Source organism: Oryctolagus cuniculus, chromosome 5 (genome assembly GCF_964237555.1).
Source record: "Oryctolagus cuniculus chromosome 5, mOryCun1.1, whole genome shotgun sequence".
Lineage (NCBI taxonomy): Eukaryota > Metazoa > Chordata > Mammalia > Lagomorpha > Leporidae > Oryctolagus > Oryctolagus cuniculus.
Window position 1 is genome coordinate 121,684,232 of NC_091436.1, and position 22,362 is coordinate 121,706,593.

Genomic DNA, 22,362 nt, shown 5'->3' on the forward strand with positions numbered 1-22,362 from the left:
CATTATACAACTTTAATTTTTTCAGTAGCAGAAAATAACTGCACATTTTAAGGGGTGTGGTATGACAGTTTGGTACAATTATAATTGTGTATTGATAAACTCAAGACACTGGCATCCTATGTGCTGTGGCAAGAAAAAAAAAAAACCAAAAACCAAAAACAAAAAACAAAAAACTGGAGTGGACCTATCTCTCTGATATAGTAATTTTGTTTCTATTGCATAAATACAGTGTAGTGGTAATGCTGGATCACAGAATTCTTAAACTCCGTTTATTTACAAGATACTTCTCCTTATTATTAAGAAAAGAAATAGAGCTGTTCTAGATGAACTATAAATTTTATTGATGTCTACAGAAATATGGTTGATTTCTGCATTCTCCTGCTAGATAATTAACTTCACAAACAAAATTAACAATTACTTATCACTTAGAGCATCAATAGGTCTTAAAAACCTGCTTTCCCAAATCTTGCTATCTTCCCTGCTGAGCTCATCTATTTCACTTTAGTCATATATAATAACACGGTAATTTTGCTGATGTCACAAAAGAATTATTTGCTTTGTGTTTAGTGTTCTTCTCTAGCTGTGTAGCATTCAGCATAAGAGGTATCCTGTGAGGATATATATATATTGTGTGAGGAGTCAGATGGGTCAGGGGATCCCAATGGAATTTGGGGTGTAAAATATTTGCTTCCTTTTTCAAAAGCTTAGCTGATCAAAGTGTCTGCTTCCTTAGGAATCTTCAAATTTACAAATTTACCATGAGAATAGCAAGGAAGGTGGAGATGGCATCTGAGTTCTCAGTTTGTTGTGAAGGCAGGTTACCTATCCCAGCCTTCTGGATGGTTTTTTGGTTGTTTGTTTTAGCATGAGCAACCAGATAGGATAAAGGATTGTAAATCAGGTCTTTTGATGATTTTTGTCCCCACCTGGTAACTGAATACCAATCTGATTGTCAAGGTTTCTTTCCTTTGAAATTGTACTTAAAATCCAAATGCTAGGAAGTTTGTGGGGTTCTTTCCTCTCTTGGAAGCCCTGCTTCATGCTGCTCTGGCTAGAGGTCCTTGATTCTAATAAATACTTTTAAATCTCTTGTCTACTTGGAAATTCTTCTTCCATGTGAGACAAAAACCAAAGTAACTATAATTCCTCTGCTGCCGTTTTCCCATAACAATTGTACTAAATGAATGAAATTTTGAACAAATGAAATGTTCAATTGGTTCATCACCTGTTATAGTTAAGCCATTGTGTTAAATGAAATGAAGGAGCTGGAGACCATCATCAAGATGGTGAATATTTTGATACTGTTCTTACTTAGATAGTTACAATTTTAAATATAAAAAGAAGAAGGAAGGAAGGAAGGAAGGAAGGAAGGAAGGAAGGAAGGAAGGAAGGAAGGAGAGGAAGAAGGGGGGAGGGAGGGAGGGAGGGAGGGAGGGAGGGAGGGAGGGAGGGACGAAGAAGAAAAAGTCACTCAGTAGTATTTGGTGGGGGGTACAGCAAGATAGGAAGGCAACTTCTAAAGAGGGTCATGGTAGGGAAGAGTTCTGTAGGCTGAAACTCAGACTACTTCTCAGCTGGAACTGGAAGGATTTTTGTTTTGGATTAGAGAGGAGAAAATAGTTATGACAACTAGGAGATACTGAACAATTGAAAGTGACTATGCCTTTCCCTGATGATTAATTGTCTTCAGCAATTTTTATATTTTTTGGATGCCTGTGTATCTTTTTTTGAGAAATGTCTATTCAAACTATTCATATTTTTTCAGTAAGACTATTTTTATGTTGAACTCTTTATATATTCTGGATATTAGCCACTAGTTGGATATACAGTTTGAAAATATTTCCCCCCTCTATAGATAGCCCATTATCTATGTTGATTATTTGCCTTGCTATGCAGACTTTTATGAAGACTTTTTTTCAATGAAAAATGAACTTTACCAATTTACCAAAATATGGTGGACATGCCCAAGAGTATATGATGGTTGCAGCAAGTATTGTGATTATCTGAGGTAATTGGTTACTATCCTGAAAATATAGAATGAGATAAGAACGTGACATTACTCATGCTCACCTAAAGTGCCTAGAGACTCCATTGTATAAAATGGGAAATCATTTCAAGTTTTTAAAGAAAGAAATAACCTAAAGTTGCATACAAAAGCAAAAAATTAGGAAGATTGCCTAATGCTAGATAGAGACATTCAGCACATAAGTGGGGGTACCTTACAACTCTAAGCAAATAAAGTGCCATGAAGGTGGCTATGATTTGGTTTACATCTGCAAACATTACTCTGATTCCCATATTGTGACCACTGCTATAGAAAACAGGTATGCCTCTAGGGCTTTGAAATGATGGTATTGGGAATATTAAGTAGCACATGATGTCATACAGATTCTCAGTTAAAGCAGTGATTATCAACCTTTTTTTTTTTTATGTTTCTGCCACATTTTAGGGAAATACTGAGTTTGTACTTAAAGGAATTTTATGACCTAACATATCACCAAACCATTTAGAATCACATAAATTTATCCAGAGTAATCAAAATATACATTTGGCCATTGTTAAAGTCTTTGAAATCACACTTTCACAGGTTTCTCCCATAGAATTATTAGGTAAATTTCTCAGCCATCTTTCTTCACTATCAATTTGGTGTTACATTATATCATAACTCTCAGGGACATAGTAGATCCTGTGCAGCAAATCCTATGTCTCTCTTAACAATGAGGTTTTTTTTTATTACAAATATCCGTATAAAATATATATGTTCATTTGTTTCAAACACATTTCATTTTTTGATCAAAATTTGGTGGCAAAAGCGATATTGTGCTACACATGGTAACTATGCCATGCTGCCTGTGTCCCCGTAAGATAAATATAAATGTACACATTTAGAGACATATATGTTATGATAAATATACATATATTTATTTCAATTACATACACATATTTCTTATGATTATAAAATAAACTGAAAGTATGTCTTTGTAAAAATTAAAAGAATAAGAAGGGAAGGAGGAGGGAGAGTGAGGGTGTGAACAGGAAGGAGGGTGAGGTGGGAAGTATCACTATGTTCTTAAATCTGTACATATAAAATATTTGGAATTTGTCACCATTTATAAATAAAGATTGCTATTAAAAGACTACAAAATTGGCCGGTGCACCGGCTCACTTGGCTAATCCTCCGCCTGTGGCACTGGCACCCCAGGTTCTAGTCCCGGTTGGGGCGCCAGATTCTGTCCTGGTTGTCCAGCTCTCTGCTGTGGCCAGGGAAGGCAGTGGAGGATGGCCTGAGTGCTTGGGCCCTGCACCCACGTGGGAGACCAGGAGGAAGCAGCTGGCTCCTGTCTTCAGATTGGTGCAACATGCTGGCTGCAGCAGGCTGGCCGTAGCGGCCATTTGGAGGGTGAACCAAGGGAAGAAGACTTTTCTTTCTCTCTCTCTCTCTCTCTCTCACACACTGTCTAACTCTGCCTGCCAAAAAAAAAAAAAAAAAAGACTACAAAATTGAAAGTTATGGACAGAAAGGGCATTCTATAAATAAATATTTTCAGTTTAGAGTTTTGATAACTGCATTGAATCATGGCAAATATATTTTTTTAAAGATAACATTTAAGTTAATGTTAGTTTACTTAGAAAGTGTTTTATTATTCATTAGTTTATATTCCTTTTCCCTGGCCATATCATAAAATATGACTTGAGATGATTTAGGAAAATATAAACAGTACAAAACTTTTTATTTTGTATCTAAAATTAATTTAAAGGAGGGAGGAGGAAAATAAGACTAGATAAAGTAAGATACAGCTTCAGGTGAAATTAAGATGCATAATTTTCTGTTAGGAAGTGAATCATGACTTTCTCTCTCAGCTTTCCAGAAGCTAACTCATAATAGGCAAACCAATCACTCCATGAGCTCAGTGTTTATAAAACAAACAGTTTTCAACAACGAGTAGTCTTGATTCCAATTCCTGAAGAAAAATGACTCTATGTTTATTTATAACAAAAACATTTTGCTTAGGAAACAGCACACTCATCACCATGCTTTTAAAAAAATGAAAGTCAGCACTGAATTGTTTAGTGATATTTGTGGAACTGTTTTTCACTGTGGCCCAATTATATAAACAATGAATGAATTTCAATGAAAGTTGTTCTAGAGTGTGTTAATATCATGTGTTCTCTGGGCTGTAATTTTCTGATTCAATCCAGAAAAGGTATTTTATATGCTCTGTTGAAAATCTTTATTAAATTTATACCTTTTAAAAAACAATTTGTTTATTTATTTGAAAGGCAGAGAGTTACAGAGAAAGAGAGACGGAGAGAATGGGAGATGCTCCATCCACCAGTTCACTCCCCAAATAGCCACCGAGGCTGGGGCTGGGCCAGGCCAAAGACAGAATCCAGGAGCTTCTTCCAGGTAACCCATGTGGGTGGCAAGAACCCAAATATTTGGACCATCCTCTGTTGCTTTCACAGCTGCATTAGCATGGAGCTGGATGAGAAGTGGAGCAGCCGGTGCTCCAAGCAGTGCCCATATGGGATGCCAGTATTCCAGGTCATAGAGCAGCTTAACTTGCTGCACTACAATGCTGGCCCCTACATCTGTGCCTTTTAAATGGTATTTTTTCTTCTGTACCAAAACTAATATTATTTCAGCTTGTTGCATTGTATCAAGTAATTAAAGCCATGATACACATATTTAATTTTTCTCTCCATGTTTCAATCATATGCCATTATTATTGGCACTTTATTTTTTTAATATTATATTTCAGGTGACATTCTTAGAATCTTTGCTGTTATGATTCTCAGAGTAAGCCCACAAAGCATGGCCTGAAGGTTTGTAGAGGGACCTCTTTATGCCAGAATGGCTCTCCCAGGCACTGACTTAGTATTTTATGGGGACCTAGCAAAAAAATATTAAGTCATGTCTTTTTTTTTTTTTTTTTTTTTTTTTTACTTCTCCATGAATCCTTTTCTTAATTTGAGAATCTTGTAGAGGTAGAGAATGAAAATGATTTATTTTCAACCACAATAAGTTCTAGCTCCTTGACATGTCTTCTAAAATTTTATTGAAAACAGAACAAATCATTTCTCAGCTTCCCTCCTCTCTCATTTTATCACAGTCATGGAGAAAAAGTCAGAAGGCACTTTCTAAATTCTGCCTAAAATTTACCTTTACAAGATCCATCAGTTCACTAGATACAGTTTCTGTGTTCCCTGTCACTGCAAATATGCAGTCCATTGCTAGCCTACCCTCCCCCCTTCTGCATCTTGCTGTAACATTTTCCATACTTTAAGGCTTCCTTGACAGGGGCAGGAATGTGTTGCAATAGTTAAGTTGCAGCCTGAGATGCCTGCACCCCATATCAGAGTGCCTGCTTGGACTCCTGAGTACCGGCTTCTGATCCAGCTTTCTGCCGGTGTGCTCCCTGGGAGGCAGCAGATGATAACTCCAAGTACTTGGGTTCATGCCACCCATTTTAGTGATGTGATTGAGTTCTGAGCTCCAACGTTGACTTATGGGCATGCATTTGGGAAATAAACGAAGAGATGAAAATTTCTCTCTCTTTCTCTCTGTACCTGCCATTGAACTAAAAATAAATAAATTAATTTAAAAAACTTCCTGAGGCTGGTACTGTGGTTCAGGGGATTAAAGCTGTGGCCTATAGTGCTGGCATTCCATATGGGCACTGGTTTTAGTCCAGGCTGCTCCAATTCCAATCTGGCTCCCTGCTGATGCACCTGCAAGGGCAGCGGAGGATGGCCCAAGTGCTTGAGCCCCTGCAGCCATATAAGGGAACCAAAAGAGGCTCCTGGTTCCTGCCTTCAGCCTGGCCCCATCCTGGCTGTTGCAGCCATTTGAGGAGTGAACCAGCAGATGGGAGATTCACTCTCTCTCTCTCCCTCTGTGTGTGTGTGTGCATGCGTGTATGTGTGTGTGTCCTCTCTCTAACTATGCCTTTCAATTAGATAAATAAATCTTTAAAAATATTTCCATGCCAATCTTCTTGGTTCTTCTTATTTATAATCATAAGCTTAACACTCTACTAAGCAAAGAATTCAACAAATAGCTTGAAGCAAACAACATTGTTCCTCAACAGTTGATGCCAAGGACTGTAAACATAGAGCAAATCTTAAAATGTCATTTTGTCTCACATACATTACATTTTTTGTACTCTATTAGTTACCAAAAAGCAGAGTAGACATATGAGGTTTGTCTTTGGGGACTGGCTTATTTCATTTAGTATAATGGTTTCCAACTGCATCCATTTTGTTTTTTCAAAATAAAAGATTTCATTTATTTATGGCTGAGTAGTATTCCACACTGTATATATATACTACATTTTTTTTTATCCCATCATTAGTTGATGGACATCTGGGTTGATTCCATATCTTAGCTATTGTGGGTTGTGCTGTAATAAACATGGGGGTACAGATAACTCTTTTGTATGCCAATTTTATTTCCTTTGGGTAATTCCTAGGAGTGTTATTAGCTGGGTCAAATGACAGATTTACACTCAGATTTCTGAGGAATCCCCATGCAGTCCCCTACAATGGCTGAACTAGTTTACATTCCTACCAACAGTGTATATACCTTTTCGCCCACATCCTCACCAGCATTTACAGTCTTTCGATTTCTGTGTGAAAGTCATTCTAATTGGGGTAAGGTAAAACCTCATTGTGGCTTTTATTTGCATTTCCCTGATAATTAGTGATCCTGAGCATTCTTTTTGTGTGTCTGTTGCCTGCCAATCTTCTGCTAAAATAAAAAGTAACAAAAACAATATAGAACAACATAAATATATAACAGTATATACATATTTAAAATATATTTAAATATATAAAACAATATATAAATATAGTTATCACAGTTATGAAGGTTAGGAAGCCCACACTTAGTGTTGCTGGCAGATTTAGTGTCTGTTGAGGGACTATTCCCTGGTTCTTAGATGGCCTCTTCTCACTGTGTCCTCATATGTGAGAAGGGCAGATTCCTTCTCTCAAGTCTACATTCATGGGAGTATTATTCCTGGTCACATCACATGACCATCTCCCAAAGGCCCTTCACCCATTAATATCATCACTGTGGGGGTCACACATTTTGGGAGGACATAAACTTCCATACCATAGCAGAGGTTCTTTAGACTTTCACTAAAATTCTCCTCATTAATAACTCAGCTCATCCATCACATGGCCCCAATGGTACATGCTTTAGCTTTTGCTACTAGTGCAATTCCAAGTACTAACATCAATTTAATTTGCTTTTGCTGTATAAATTACTCCCAAGTGTCGTAGAGCAATATAATAATTTATTATGCATCACTTACAATAATCACCAATTTGGATCAAGCTCAGTAGAACCCATTATGTGTGACCGCAACTGAAAGAGTATAAGGTTGAGGGCTAGAATTCTTTGCAGATGCATTCACTCCAATCTGTCAGTTGATGTGTGTTAGATGAGGCTGAAGTGCCTTTCTATGTGGGCAATTTTGAGATTCCTCACAGCATGGTGGCCCAGCTCTAAGGGTGAGAGAGACAGACAGGCAGACAGAACCACGTTCTATCACATTTTATGATCTGGTATTGGAAGTTAAGAAGTCATTTCACAGTATTTTTTTTCTTTTTAAAATTTTTATTTTAGGTATACAAGCTTCATGCATTTCATATACAAGAGTTTAGGAACATAGTGGTTCTTCCCACCCTACCCTCCCTCCCACCCACACTCCCGCCCTTCTTCCTCCTCCCTCTCCTAGTCCCATTTTTATTTTTTACTAAGATCTCTTTTCAGTTAATGTTGTACTCATAAGATTAACCCTACGCTAAGTAAAGCATATAACAAATAGTATAAGAAAAAAAAAAAAAAAAACTGTTCCTCAACAGTGGAGCAAAGGCTATTCAAGTACATTGCATCTCAAAGTATCAATTTCACTTCTATAAATTATCTTTTAGGTACTCCACGACCACAGATCAGAGAAAACATATGGTATTTGTCTTTTTTAGGACTGACTCATTTCACTAAATATAATGGTTTCCAGTTTCACCCATTTTGTTGCAAACAAAAGGACTACATTTTTAACTGCTGTGTAGTATTCCATACTGTGTGTGTGTGTGTGTATATATATATATATATATATATAAATATATAATTTCTTTATCCAGTCTTTAGTTGACAGATGTCTTGGTTGATTCCATATCTTAGCTATTGTGAATTAAGCTGCCATAAACATGGAGTACATATCAAATTTTCCATATGCTGATTTCATTTCCTTTGGGTAAATTTCCAGTGTGGGATGGCCTGGTCATATGGCAGGTCTATATTCAGATTTCTCAGGTATCTCCATACTGTCTTCCACAGTGGCTGTACCAGTTTACATTCCCACCAACAGTGGATTAGGATATCTTATTCCCCATATCCTCTCCAGTGTTGGTTGTTTTTTGATTTCTGTATGAAATCTATTGTAACCTGGGTGAGGTGAAATCTCATCGTGGTTTTGATTTGCCTTTCCATGATGGCTAGTGATCCTGAGCATTTTCTCAAGTGTCTGTTGGCCGTTTGGATTTCTTCTAAGGATTTTAACAGGCACTTTTCAGCAGCATTTCAATCATGCGCATTTGAAAGAGCACGCTGAGGTCCAGAGCAGAAGAAATAAACTTCATCCTCTGAAGGAGACTGCAAAAGATCTAGAAGAGCATGTGGGACTGGATGTATATGCAACTGGGGCCATCTTTGAAAATGAAGTCTGTCACCCCTGATTTCACTCTGTGTGGCTTTTGTCTATGAGTAAGACAGTGAAAGTGTGCAGCAAAACAGTGCACTCAAGCCTAGGAACACGGCATTGAACCACTTTTGCTAATAATCTATTTAGCTCTCTGCATCACACAGTTCTGCAGCTCTTTGCATCCCCTAAAATAGTTCATTACAACACTGGAAACTCTAAGGTGTGTGTGTGTGTGTGTGTGTATGTATATATGTGTGTGTATATATGTATGTATGTACATATGTATGTTAGGGATCCTTTCTCGCATTTTTCTGTCTTATCTCTATTCTCTTGCCCCGAGCAAGAGAACAGAATGTCAGGGATCCTAGAAATGATCATTAGAGGAATGAATTGGGTTCTATTTTATATTCAGACCAAAGTCTAATTCATATAGAAGCTGATAGTAAATCAACATGAAAAGTGGACCTGGGACATCTCTCTCTGTGAAAGAGTGCTGACTCATTTCCTCAACACATTAGTGAATGTATTACAGTGAATGTGTTTATGGTGACAGAGGAGATAAGACTCTGTGCTAATGTGCCTATTTGGACTCTGGTTTCCCTGATTCATCATCAGTTCTTGGCTGAAAACAGCACACACACACACACACACACACATGATGTTATGAGTAAATGCAGAATAGTTTTATTTTACTTCTAGATCTTAAATTATCACGAGACTATAACTGTATAACTTATATAATTGGGACAGGGAAGTATTTTTAAAAAAGAGACAATATAATTATACTATATCTACCATCCTAATAAGAGTAAAATCAACTTGAAAGATATATTCTATTAAGCTAATATTATATGAAATCCTATTTTTAATATATCTACTCATACTGCACCAAATGTGCATAAACCATGAAGTTTAATAGTATATCTATATGAAGATTTTTAAGGAAGCTTTCTAAATATCATTAAACTATTATTAAGTGACTGAAAAAGACATATTTGATCTAATTCAAAGAGTAACTATTGAGCAAACTAAATTATTGCCATAGTGAAGAATTCAAATATTCATCTTCCTTCATAAATAAAACATGAAATATTTTAAAAGCTATCATTCATTGTTAATCATGATAAGTGCAGTGTTGAGATGCACAACTCAGTACTCAGTACATGTCAGTTCCACAAGAAATTTTCTAAAATTTTGGAAGAATAATTAAAAAAAAACCAAAAATATGGAGTGAGCACTAAATATTATGAGTTATAAACATTATAATTATTAACTGAAAAGGGCAAGACCACTAGAGAGTAATGATTTGAAAAGGAGTGACTGTTAAACCAGGCCTAGGAGTATAGGAGGACAGAATTTTCACAGGAGGATGGGAAGAGAAAACATATTTTTGGAAAAATGAGGGAAGAAAACAGGCACAACCACAGAGATGACGACACTTGACATGGAGAAGACCCTTGGAGCAATACAGGAGCATTCTGTTGGATGGTGAACTATGGAAACCAGGGACTTCTGGGTTCTGGGGATCATCCTGTCTACACACTCCTACTGGATTCTTCGCTGTGCAATGACGACAACTATACTGTTCCATTGTAATGGTGAAAATCAAACTACACAATGCCAAAGTCAGTGTTTATAGATATTAACCTCAAACCTCTGGATGTGCATTTGATGCAGCAGTTCAGATGCATTCTGGGATGCCTGAATCCCTTGTTGGCGTGCCTGGTTTCAAGTCCCAGCTCCGCTTCTGACTCCAGTTACCTCACAGTGCACACCCTGGAAGGCAGTGGACATGACTCAAGTAATGGGGTCCCTTCCACTCACTTGGGAGACTTGTACTGAGTTCAGCTTCCCTAACTTTAACCTGTCCCATCTGTGGTTGTAGCAAGAATTTAAGGAGTGAATTTTGCATGGAATATATCTTTATTGTATCTGCAATTCTAATAAACTTTTTTTTAAATGCAAAAATGAATACACCATAAGCCTTCTTATAAAAGGCTCTTAAATACTAATAACAGTTCTCTTTTTCTACTCAGCATTATTCCAACATAGTATGAATAATTTAGCTGCAGTAGTGACATGTGTCTTTCAGTCTATGGCAAACAGCAGCTGGTTACTGCAAATGCTGTGTTGATCCCACTTTATCTCCTGGAAGGGACCCAACTTGATGCCTGAAAAAAAAATAGACAGGTTGGCTCTCCTTCAGGGGTTTCTTGACACACTGGGTGGTATTCTTTTAAACACATGTTGCCTAATGAAACAAACATCTGCCCCGAATTCTATATGAGTGATAGCAAGAGGGTGGTACAAAGCTATGGGGTTAGGAGGAAGACTATTCTGGTTTAAAATATTGGCTTCATTGCGTATAGAATGTGTGCTTCGAGCAAGTCACTGAAGGGCTCTGGGCCCCGGTCCCCAAAGGAAGGAACAAAATCCACCTTTTGAACTTCACAGGTTTATTCACCCATAGGGTGTATGTATGCAAGTGTGTGTGTAATATATGAAGACCAAATAGCTCAAACAAGCTAACACATTGCAAAGCACTGTTCCAAATTTAATTATACTCATAGTCCAATGAATAAATGAGAACTGAGTTTCCTTCTCATCAGCTTTCTAGTAGTGCATGCTATTCTATCACACCTTAAGGTACATTACTTTAAAATGTGATTTACATATTCACTTCCTATAATCCCTTGAGCTAACTTGGATATCAATTGTCAGGGTGTTTTTCTTAAAACTGAATAAGAATTCATGATTAAGACCCAATAACAGGGAGATTGAAACATACATATTTAAATTTGCAATAAATCTCAAGTAAATTTTCTTGAATCTATTTTACTCTGCACAAGTCTGCTTTATATAAACAAGAACACAGAATTAAATGAGATTTTCAAAAATATGCACAAATTGTTCCTATTCGGCTTCACTGCTTTTTGAACATTACTCTAGTTTGTTATATTGATAGAGAAATTTTAGATTTATAAAGAAATTTGGTTTCTGTCTTTTTAAATATATTTCTCTGATAGCTTTCTTCCTTAGCTTTCCCATAAACAGAAAACCTTTTCTCGTTGGGTCTTAATACCATGATGTTGTTTATTTACCCACCTATAATTAGGCTGTGTATCTTTGTTCAGAACAGTCAGGACCAGTAATTGTCCTAATAACGAACTGTCCCCAAAACAGTTTATTAAAAAAATACTATTTTATTGCAGAACTCTTTGTCGTAACTAACAGCTTAAAGCTACTGGGGAGGTATATTGGCCCACTATATATAAAGCAAACACCCATGACACCTTCGTGCCTTACCAATGTTTTTCTGATTGTATTCCTTGACAGTAGAAGGACCATGTTACAGTTTTTAAAATACATTCTAAGCGTTTCTGTGGATCACAGCTGTTTATGACACTATCTCCTCTTTGCTATGTCAGAACATAGCAGAACAAATACATCTTTAGCAGGTAAGCATTTTCATTTTTTACTGTCACTTACCAAGCACAAATAGCTACAACACAGTGAATCTGCCATCTATAATAGGGTACAGAAAAAGTAGCTGAAAATCAAAACCTGGAGAATGAATTAACATAGTGCCATGAAAATAAAATACAGATTTTTGGATTTTCAAATAGCTGAGTTTGAAATCCCATGGAAACCCATTAATGAGTGTGCTTATGTTTTTGTAAATATAGCAGATGGCTGGGAACATGCAGTGTCAGTTAAATTTTAAAAACATTTGGAAATAGTAGATGACTGATGTTTCTCCTAATAATTGTATATCTTTTTTCCATCTCTCCAGAATCCATTGAGTCACTCCATTTTGGCTTTGTATGTCCTCAACTAGCTTACCTGTTTTCCTCTGAAGATACTATGATAACTTAATTTTTAAATGTAGTCCAGTGACTTATAGGCCAACGGACAATTGGAGTGGTCAAGTAGGCCTGGGATATTTTAGGAAAAAAAATTAAAAAATAAAAAAGTAACTGTCTGCCAGTGAGGGATGACAGAGTAAACTGACTGAATATTAGATCTGAAGAAATGCTTCCAGCTTAAAGGAATTGATAGGTGTGAATATGCACTCAGTTCTCAGGCTAAAGTATCTGCAACACTTTAGGTTAAGTCCAAGAAGCGTTGTTCAAAATCTTGGAAGAGATCTACCTATGACCGCAATGCTTGGAACAAGCGAATCACAGAATAAAATTTTGAGCAACTAGCTAGAGATGACCAGAATCACCATGCTAGATGATAGAATCACCATGACTCATCTGTGGCTACCAAAGCCAAATCAATTAAGAATAAGCTTAGTAATGACTACAGAAATATATTCAATACTAAGGTACTTCTATTATACTTCACTAAATTATGATATCCCTTTGGAAAGTTTAGCTGTTCCTTGTCTGAAATTCGACAGGATAAGCACCAAATGAGTGTGTAGTAGTTACCCATGGGCTGTAGGTTCCACATAGAGATGCTGACACAGATCTGACTGTTGCAGCTGTTTGTGGAGTAAAACAACAGGGGAAGCACATACGCTCTCTTTCTCTCACTCACTCTGTCACTCTGTTTTGACTGAACAATTAAATAAGTAAATAGGAAGAATTAAATTATTACAAGTGCTTGTTATGTTTTTCATCTTTATTACTTTGTATCTATTATTGTAAAAAATGCTAATCAGAATTTTTTGGATTAGTGAGTTAATAAAATATTTCAATATTAAGCTATCTATAACACTTTTTATTTGATGGCATATACTACAACAATTGCAAACTCCTCTTTTTTTTTAAGATTTATTTATTTATTTTGAATGTCAGAGTTACAGAAAGGGAAGCAGAGACAGAGATAGAGATCTTCCTTTTGCTAGTTTCCTACCCAGATGGCCACAATAGCCAGTGCTGGGTCAGGCCAAAGCCAGGAGCAAAGAGCTTTGCCTAGTTCTCCCATATGGGTGGCAGGAGCCCCGACACTAGAACTATCTTCTGCTGTTTGCTCCAGGGCACTTGCAGGGAACTAGATTAGAAGTGGTGGAGCTGGGACACGACCAGTACCCATAGGACATGCTGGTGTTGCAGGCGGCAGCATTAAATACTATGCCACAGTGTTGGCCCCAATTTTCCTCTTTTGGATTGTAACAGAATAAACTCATATCCGGTTAAAAATTAAAGAAATTTAAATATTAAAATTAATACCCAATGCTACTTATATACTTTTATTTTCTTCCCTACACCATGACTATCCATTTTATCAGTACACTATCTGAGGTAGAAAGACTCTAATTAATGGTCTTACATAGTGTTTCCCAATTAGCATAATACTTCAAAACCAGAGATATATAAAATATGTAGAGCAACTTTGTTTATAACAATCATTAAAAGGCCTTGAATAATTTAGAAGCAGGTATCAAATGAAATACAGGAAACATTCCAGCATAACAAGCATTTGTCTCTCCTAAATTTCAACAGTGGAATATCAGAAATGACATTTAACAGATACAGACTGAAATTCCAAAACGAAGACTAAAATAATGTTAACTTTGGGACTGACCTGTCAAATTTAGTCAATTTAGCACTCTCCAAAATCTTAACAGCAAAACAACATTTAGCTGATATTTGAGAAACAGGTTGATCCTGTGTGCTTAGCATACATCTGTTCTCCCTGATGAAACTCTGGTGTGTGAATGTGTAGGTACATCTTCTTTTGTATGTTTGTGTGTACATCAGAGGGAGAAGAAGAAAAAGATCAGGTCATAGAGACTGAGAAGGCTAAAAACATCTTTTGGAAGCAGGCATTATGTCTACAGGTGGAGATGCCCACATTGCACATCAGAGTACCTGGATTTAATTCCCTGTTCCAGTCCTAAACTCCACCTCCCTGTGAATGTGGATCCTGGAGTGCGGACATGATGGTTCAAGTAATTGAATTCTTGTCATCATGTGGGAAATCTGGATTGGGTGCTTGGTTTATAGCTTCAACTTTAGCTTCCTTGGTGAGTGAACTAATGGATGGAAGCTCTCTATGTGTGTATGTCTGTCTGTCTTTCTCTCTCTCTTTCTCTCCATCCCCCAAAATAAATACCTTTAAATATTTCAGATTTTTAAAAGAATGTCTTTATTTCCTACCTCTATTATGCCCAATCTGTCAAGAAAGATATATAGCAAAAAAAAACAAAAACAAAAAACAACAACAACAACAAAAAAACACAGACACCTCTCATGCTGAGAATATTACTATGCCAATATAAGTTGGATGTTTTTCATAGACAATACTAATTATCAAAAATATCTTCTTCTCCTTTCTGAGTGAAGAGATTATACTTCCTTGACTCTTAATCATATATATTCCTGAACAATGAAAGGTATACATGTCTAACAAAACGAAATATCAAAAAGATGGAATAATCTGTCTTCTCTTTCATCCTTTGCTGAGGTGCTTCATTAAGGACTGGAGCCGCAAGATGAACCAAGTCTGAACCACTAATCACCATTCAGTGGTCAACTACCAGGAGAGTTAGGTAGCACCTGAGCATACCTTTAAGTCAAAACAAAATGAATGTATTGTGTAAGTTACTTCTCTTGGAAGTTGCTCATCACTCCGCCACATATATGCCATTCTAACCAACATTGTCATGTTCTGTAAATCTTACTAAAGCTTACAGAATGTAACTCATATTTCCTGGATCATAGTTAGTAAATGGCAGAACCAGGAATTCAACTCAAATCTCACTGCAAGGTTATAGGATTCCTACTACATAACAATGACCTGTTACTATATATTCTTACTCTGTCATTCTTATGCCCCACCATGGAACTCTTATGCCCTCTAACACACTGACAGTCAACGTAGGTGTGACCTTAAGCAGTGATTTCCTATCTAGTCAACTGAATAATTCTTTCTCTCAGGAGGCTGTATGGAACTTCTTGCCAAAAGAATTTCCTAAAATATTTTTTGGTTACTTTGTTAAAACCCATTTTTAAAGAGAGTCATGGAGTTTTCAAGTTTAGAAATAGCGTATTATTATCTACTTTGACCTTATTTTAAAGAATAGAATATTAAAGTCTACATATTCTGTGACTTCACTATGCTACCATAATTATAATCAGTCAAACCAGACTATAATATAGTGCATCTAGAATAATGGAAATACACAAATGTTTTTAAGCCATCTAGAGCTTGAGTTGTGGAGTCAGAATATCACAATTGAATCTGAGTTCTGTTGGCTTCTGGCAGTATAAATTGGCGATTCATTTAAACTCTCAGCTTCTACTTTTGTCATTTGTAAACTGGAAATAATAACTTTGTCTATATTAAAAGGTTAGTAAGAAGATTAAATAAGTTAATGTAGGTAAAATAAACATGGTCTGAGAGGTGGGATAAGTAGTGTAAGCTCCCTCTCAGAACGTCTGCATACCATATCAGAGTGCCTAGGATTGAGTTCCCCTTCACTTTTAATCCAGATTCTTGCCAATGCACACCCTGAGGCAGCAGATGATAGTTTAAGTACCTCAGTCCCTGCCACCCACAGGGGAGATCCTAACAGAGTTCCTGGTTTCTGGTTTCAGCCTTGCTCAACCTCAACTGTTGGTTCATTTAGAGAAATGATCAGCAGATGGAAGATGTCTGTGTGTGTGTGTGTGTGTGTTTGTATGTGATGTTACTCTGTCTTTTAAATAAAAATTTTAAAACTTAACAAATACAGTGTCAGAAATGTATGAAATTCTATGTAACGCAAGCAAATGTCATTATTTCCCCCAAAATTTGTGTCTTTCCACTGGCTCAGTATTCCCTTTTTATTTGGAATATGCTATTTGAATTCATACAACTGTCTTTTGCCTTTGCTACTTCCATCAGTTGAGGACATGCCTTTCCTTTCTATGCTTCACATCATTCACCTATTTACTATGTCATAGTGAAATTACACCTAAATTTAAACTATTCTCTGGGGTGTGTGTTTGTCCTAGCAATCGAGACACCAGTTAACACAACCATGTAGCATACAGGAGCACTTTTGGGTCTGATTTCCAGTTTTTATGTCTAGTTTTCTGCTAATTTAAACTGTAGGAAGCAACAGTGATAGCTCTATTCACCAGGTTCCTGTCAAGCCCATGGGAGATCTGGAGGGAATTCTTGGCTCCTGTCTTCAGCCCCAACCAGGGGCATTTTAGGGATTTGAGGAGTGAAAGCAGATGGGATTTCTCTCTCTCTCTCTCTCTCTCTCTCTCTCTCTTTCTCTCTCTCCTTCCCTCCCTATCTCCTTCCCTTACTCCTTCCCTCTCTGCCTCTGCCTCTATCTAGCTCTTTCTTCAAATTAATAAATACATCTTTTTTTATCACTCTCTCTCTTTCTCATAGATAAAAAATCATTTTTGAATTCCAATCTTTTGTCATCTCTCTAATCTTGTGGTTCTGATTGTGTGTGTGTGTGTGTGTGAACTCACACCTACCCCACATCTGGTGCTTAGCACATCATGCCTTATAGTATCATCTTGATAGGAGATAGTTTTCTCAATGTGCACATTTTGATGAAACAAGCTGCTGTGCTGAAGAGACCCTTGTGGCAAGCAAGTGAGTTTGCCTCAAGTCAAAATTCAGCTAACAGTTGGAGAGCTGGAGCTTTCAGTTCAATCCATCCATGATGAACTGCAGAGTAAAAACCATGTGAAGCTGGAAGGGGATCCTCCCCAAATGAATCTTCAAATAGGATCTTTTCCTGGCCAATACCTTGTTGACAACCTTGTGAGAGAACCTGAAGTAGAGGTCTTAACTAAGCCATGCCTTACCCCCGGCCCACAGGATTAGGAGACAACAAACTGTTTTAAATTGCTAAAGACTAGCCAAGGGTCATGTAGAAACAGAAAACTGATAACACTGCAGCACATGGAATGAAGTAAAACAAAAATTAGAAACTTACTTTCAAGGTTGAGCAGAGGAGACAATCCACACATAAGCCAATGTTAATGCACGTTCAAATAGTAAATGCAGCAAATGGAAGAGAAAGGTAAACAGAAACTCAACCTCCCAATCAATAGAAAACTTCTTCTCAATGTAACATTTCCTCATTGCATGGAAATGTCTCCCATTATCTGTAAATAATAGCAAAGACCTTGCTCTACTGAGCAAAGATTCTAGAGACCTTTATGCATAGAAGTTACAATTCAATCATGGGAAATACCAGATAGATAAACTCTCTTCCTGCCCCTACTCTCTCAAATCTTTCTTGCGTATTTTGCCTTCTGTTTGTAATATTACCTCAGGAGACAGATAGAAACATTACATTATAAGAATAGAAACAGGAACACTTTCTGTCCTTCCACTTTAATTCCCTATACACTTCATCAGTAGATGGTGCTTTTTGCTTATAAGAACTGAAACTTAGCTAAAAAATATCTCCTTATGTTAATGGTGCCATGAGCTGTATGTGGGATCTAGTTGGCATTAATTCAGTAAAGGTAGAATACTATATTATAGAGAACCAAACTTGGAAGCCAAAAAAAAACATTTGAATTTGAATATTGCTCCTATAGAGTGACTTTTTTTATTTGTAAATCTCACTGAATCTGTTTCCTGTCTCCCTTGTGGGTGTCCGGGGATCCAAGTACTTCAGCTACTGTCTGACAGAGTAGAGATGGATAGGCACTCTGATAAAGGATGCATATGTCTCAAGTAGTCGCTTAACCTGATGAGCCACAATGGCCACCTCTTGTCATTTGAAGACAGGAAGAATTATTAACTCCGTGGGAAAACCTCTATTTACCCAGAAAATGTCTCCAGTGTAAGCCATATGAGTACAATAAGAGGACCAGACTTAAGCATTAATGAAGTAGAGTACCTTCTAAGTGATGTCATATCAGGACAGTCTCTTCATTGGACTTTCCCTCAAAACAAAGAATAGGCAAAAATATGTGTACAGGAGTGTTATTTTCAATGAGATCCCTATAAGCAAGAGTAAGGAAACTGAACAAGTAAGAAAGGTAAGATGGAAAAGTTAGAATAAAAAAAAAAAAGAGGTAGAAAGAGAAGAGGAAGAAAGTGAGGGCAAGTGGGAGAGAGAATATGAATATGAAACTTTCAGGACTTTTGAGAAATATGTAGAATGCCACCTGGAATTTTTCACATAATTAATAGGAGGCTTGACATTTATAATATCTCTGGACCAGAACTGTTGAAGGATTATCCTTGGGAGAGTTAACTGCCTTCAATTCCTGGAATATTCTAGCATGCTATTAAGGAAGACTGAGACAAAATGAGAAAAAAAAATTAAATGCTTCAGTTTGAGGTGGAACACAGACAGAAGTAATGATGAAACCCCCCAGAACTTAAACTGAACTGTAGGTGTGCCAAGACATATGGCACAGGCAGCAAGCTCTCTCTGACAAGTATTGATTATATCTTCCCCTTGAAATTCCTTTTAACATGTTCTTGATATTTTCTTCTTGTGAAAAAATGACTTTTATCCCTAAATCAGATAAGCTACAAAGGTGAATACCTTCTAATGTAGAAAAAGCTCAGATACTTTATCAGATGACTATGGAAATGGCTTGTCTCAGAGATTTCATGAGCAGGTAAGTAATATGGTGATATTTATTTCCTGAAAGGCACAGGGATCAAGAAATGAGAAAATAAGCCACTGTATATATTTTCTCAGTAACCTGCTCAATAATATAATTTTCACTCATTGTCAGTTATTATGGCTAGAGTCATAACTATAACAGCACAAGGACATGTTCATTTTCTAAGTTATCTATTGCTGTGTACAAACTCCACAATTGTTGTAGTGATTGAAAACAGCTACTGTTTTATATCTCAAGAATCTGGGTTGGCAATTCAGACAGGGTACAACTAGAGAAATATTTATGTATCAGGATATAATTTTTATATTCAATGATTGTTATGGACATTAGTGAACTAATTCCAGTTATACATTTAATATACTTGACATACCGTGAAAATTCAAATGAAATGATGGCTATCATGTAGAGAACAAGTCTTCATTTTTGGATTGTTAGTAGTATTAGCCTACTTGAGGTCAACTTTACAGGATATGTGGATAGATCTAAGAGCAATTATTCATCAGCCGAAATATTTTTGAAATATCATAATTTTGTGTGTATATATTCCATATTTAAAGCACAAAAACTGAAGAATGGTGAATATATCTAAATGAGTAAAAATTGTACTCTAAAATGGCAGATAAAGATGGTTTTCTCATAAGTTAGGGCGTTCTTTACCTAGCATATGTATTATGTATGGTCCCATGACAATGAGTATTCCTATCATCGTGTTTAATATATTTATTCTGAAACATTTTTTATTTTGTGAAAGTTACCTGAACTATTATGAGAGATGAATGGTCAGTATCAAGGAGAATTCTTAAATATGTTTGTTTTAAGGTTACAGATAGATAGATCATCAAATACCCTTCTAATGAAGTTAGTGTTCATTCTGAAGATGAAAATGAGCCATCAGAAATTTTTGAAAGAAGAAGAACAACAGATATGACAGATTGCAGAAGGAGCACAAAACTTTGCAGCCTCGTTTAGTGGATATAACGTGTCTTCTTTCGTGCTTAAAATCAGGAGTTGGCCAGGTAACATTTTTGTCACTGCAACAACTGTAAAACTGACACAGCAGTGATATGAGATGCATTTACACATTTGAGTTCTGTCACTTTTGTTGCTCTGGAAATAACACTCCATGTTGAGGAACTTTTAAACCAATATTTTCCCATAAGAGGCAAATCATGGCTCAGCTCATGTTAACAAGACACAGCAGTAGGAGTTAAATAAACAATTATTATTATTATCATTTTGATAGGCAAAGTGGACAGTGAAAGAGAGAGACAGAGAGAAAGGTCTTCTTTTGCTTTTGGTTCACCCTCCAATGGCCACCGTGGCCAGCGCACTGCGGCCAGCGCACCGCGCTGATCCAAAGGCAGGAGCCAGGTGCTTCTCCTGGTCTCCCATGGGGTGCAGGGCCCAAGCACTTGAGCCATCCTCCACTGCACTCCCGGGCCACAGCAGAGAGCTGGCCTGGAAGAGGGGCAATTGGGACAGAATCCTGCGCCCGGACCGGGACTAGAACCTGGGGTGCCGGTGCTGCAAGGCGGAGGATTAGCCTATTGAGCCCCGGCACAGGCCAATAAACAATTATTTTTGAAGTTCTTGTTATGAAGCAAAGACTAATACACTATTATTATTTTTCTCACAAAGAAAGAAAAAATATCCCAAATTAATGAAATGGAATTTCTCGTCTTTTTCTTACACTCCTCATGCATATGTTTCAAGTTAAAAGATGGCTTCTAGCCTTCATCAAACCCTGCTGTCATTCATTAAAAATTTTATAGAAGAATTTATAGAGATCTATAATTGTCTAGAATATTACCTTCAGTTCAAATTATTTTAGGGAGTTGGAAGTTTCCACATCTATGTTTGTGGATGTGTCTTCTGTTAAATGACTGCCCCTCAAGGAAAAATAACCAAGTATGTTTATAATTTCTCCACTTAAGTTTCAGTTATCATAAATAGCCATTGTGTAACTAATACTCTTTTATTTTAAACTAACTTTATGATGAAAATTTCCCAAAATATCTAGTGTGCTTTTTTTTTCTAAATTTGAAGGATATCATCGAGGCCATCATGGGAAGCCAAATAAATAACATCATACTCTTCACCAAGTTCTGAAAATTTTGAGATATTATACAAAAGAATGAGGCAGATGGCAAATAAAAATATCATGTGTGAAAACAGCTGCTCATAGACAAAATGGTATAACAGACAGTATCTGCTCTCTTGCCTCAGTAAAAAATTTGGATGAAATATGAAATAATTTTGTTTAGTCATTGAATAGTAGGCAGTTAACATGTGATTCCTGGGAATGAAAAATACAAGACAAATCCTACAAATTTAGCAGCATGAAGCAATTTTCATTGTTGCAGCACAGACAGGACAAGCTCAAATGTAATTTTGGGGTTTCATTAAGTTGAGGAGGAAGTTCAAAATGAGAAGACTAAAATTTTTAGTAAGAATACAAATAAATTAGAAAGAGAGGAAGAGAAGAATGAAGGGAGGCAGGGAGGGAGGGAGGGAGGAAGGAAGGAAGGAAGGAAGGAAGGAAGGAAGGAAGGAAGGAAGGAAGGAAGTTGGAAGGAAAAAACGGAAGAATGCATCTAGAGATTCCCAGAGTTCTTCAATAAAGTAACTATTCACAGTCAGGGAAATGGTCAACATAAAACTGTAACAAAGTAGACAAAAAATTCAGAGATATCAAAATGACTATGAAGAGTTTATCTTTCCACCAGATAGAATAAAAAGATATTTTGATATATGAGTCATCAGGTATGATTCCCTGAATTTTATGGCCCTAATATCATGATTAAATTAGCCCTAGGTCAAAGGCTTTCTGGACCAACCACAATATAAATTTAAAAATTCTATAAATATTCAAATGATTCCAAGTAGCTCAACTGCACTCCAACACAAAACATAACAATTGAAAGTGTAAGTTCACAATGTTTTGTATCCAGTCCAAAATTATCAAGCATTCATTGATATAGGAAAATATGACCTATAATCAGCCAAAAATCAAATAATAGAAACAATCCTGGACATGAGAGATGATGAAAGCAGTAGACAAGGACAATTAAAGAACTTTTAAAATATGTTTT

The 22,362-nt window shown here is 36.6% G+C and overlaps 1 long non-coding RNA gene across 2 annotated transcripts in view; it reads left to right on the top strand.

Moving 5' to 3' along the window:
• LOC127493030 (uncharacterized) overlaps positions 1-21,759 on the top strand; it is a 49,769-nt gene extending 28,010 nt beyond the window's left edge. Inside the window, exons 3-5 of one of the 2 annotated variants that reach the window (XR_007922952.2) lie at positions 12,048-12,169; positions 20,090-20,286; positions 21,317-21,759. This is a non-coding gene — a long non-coding RNA (uncharacterized lncRNA). Of the gene's footprint in view, positions 1-12,047; positions 12,170-20,089 lie in introns of both variants that reach the window. The other variant, XR_007922951.2, reaches the window with a different exon arrangement.
• The last annotated feature ends 603 nt before the right edge of the window (positions 21,760-22,362 follow it).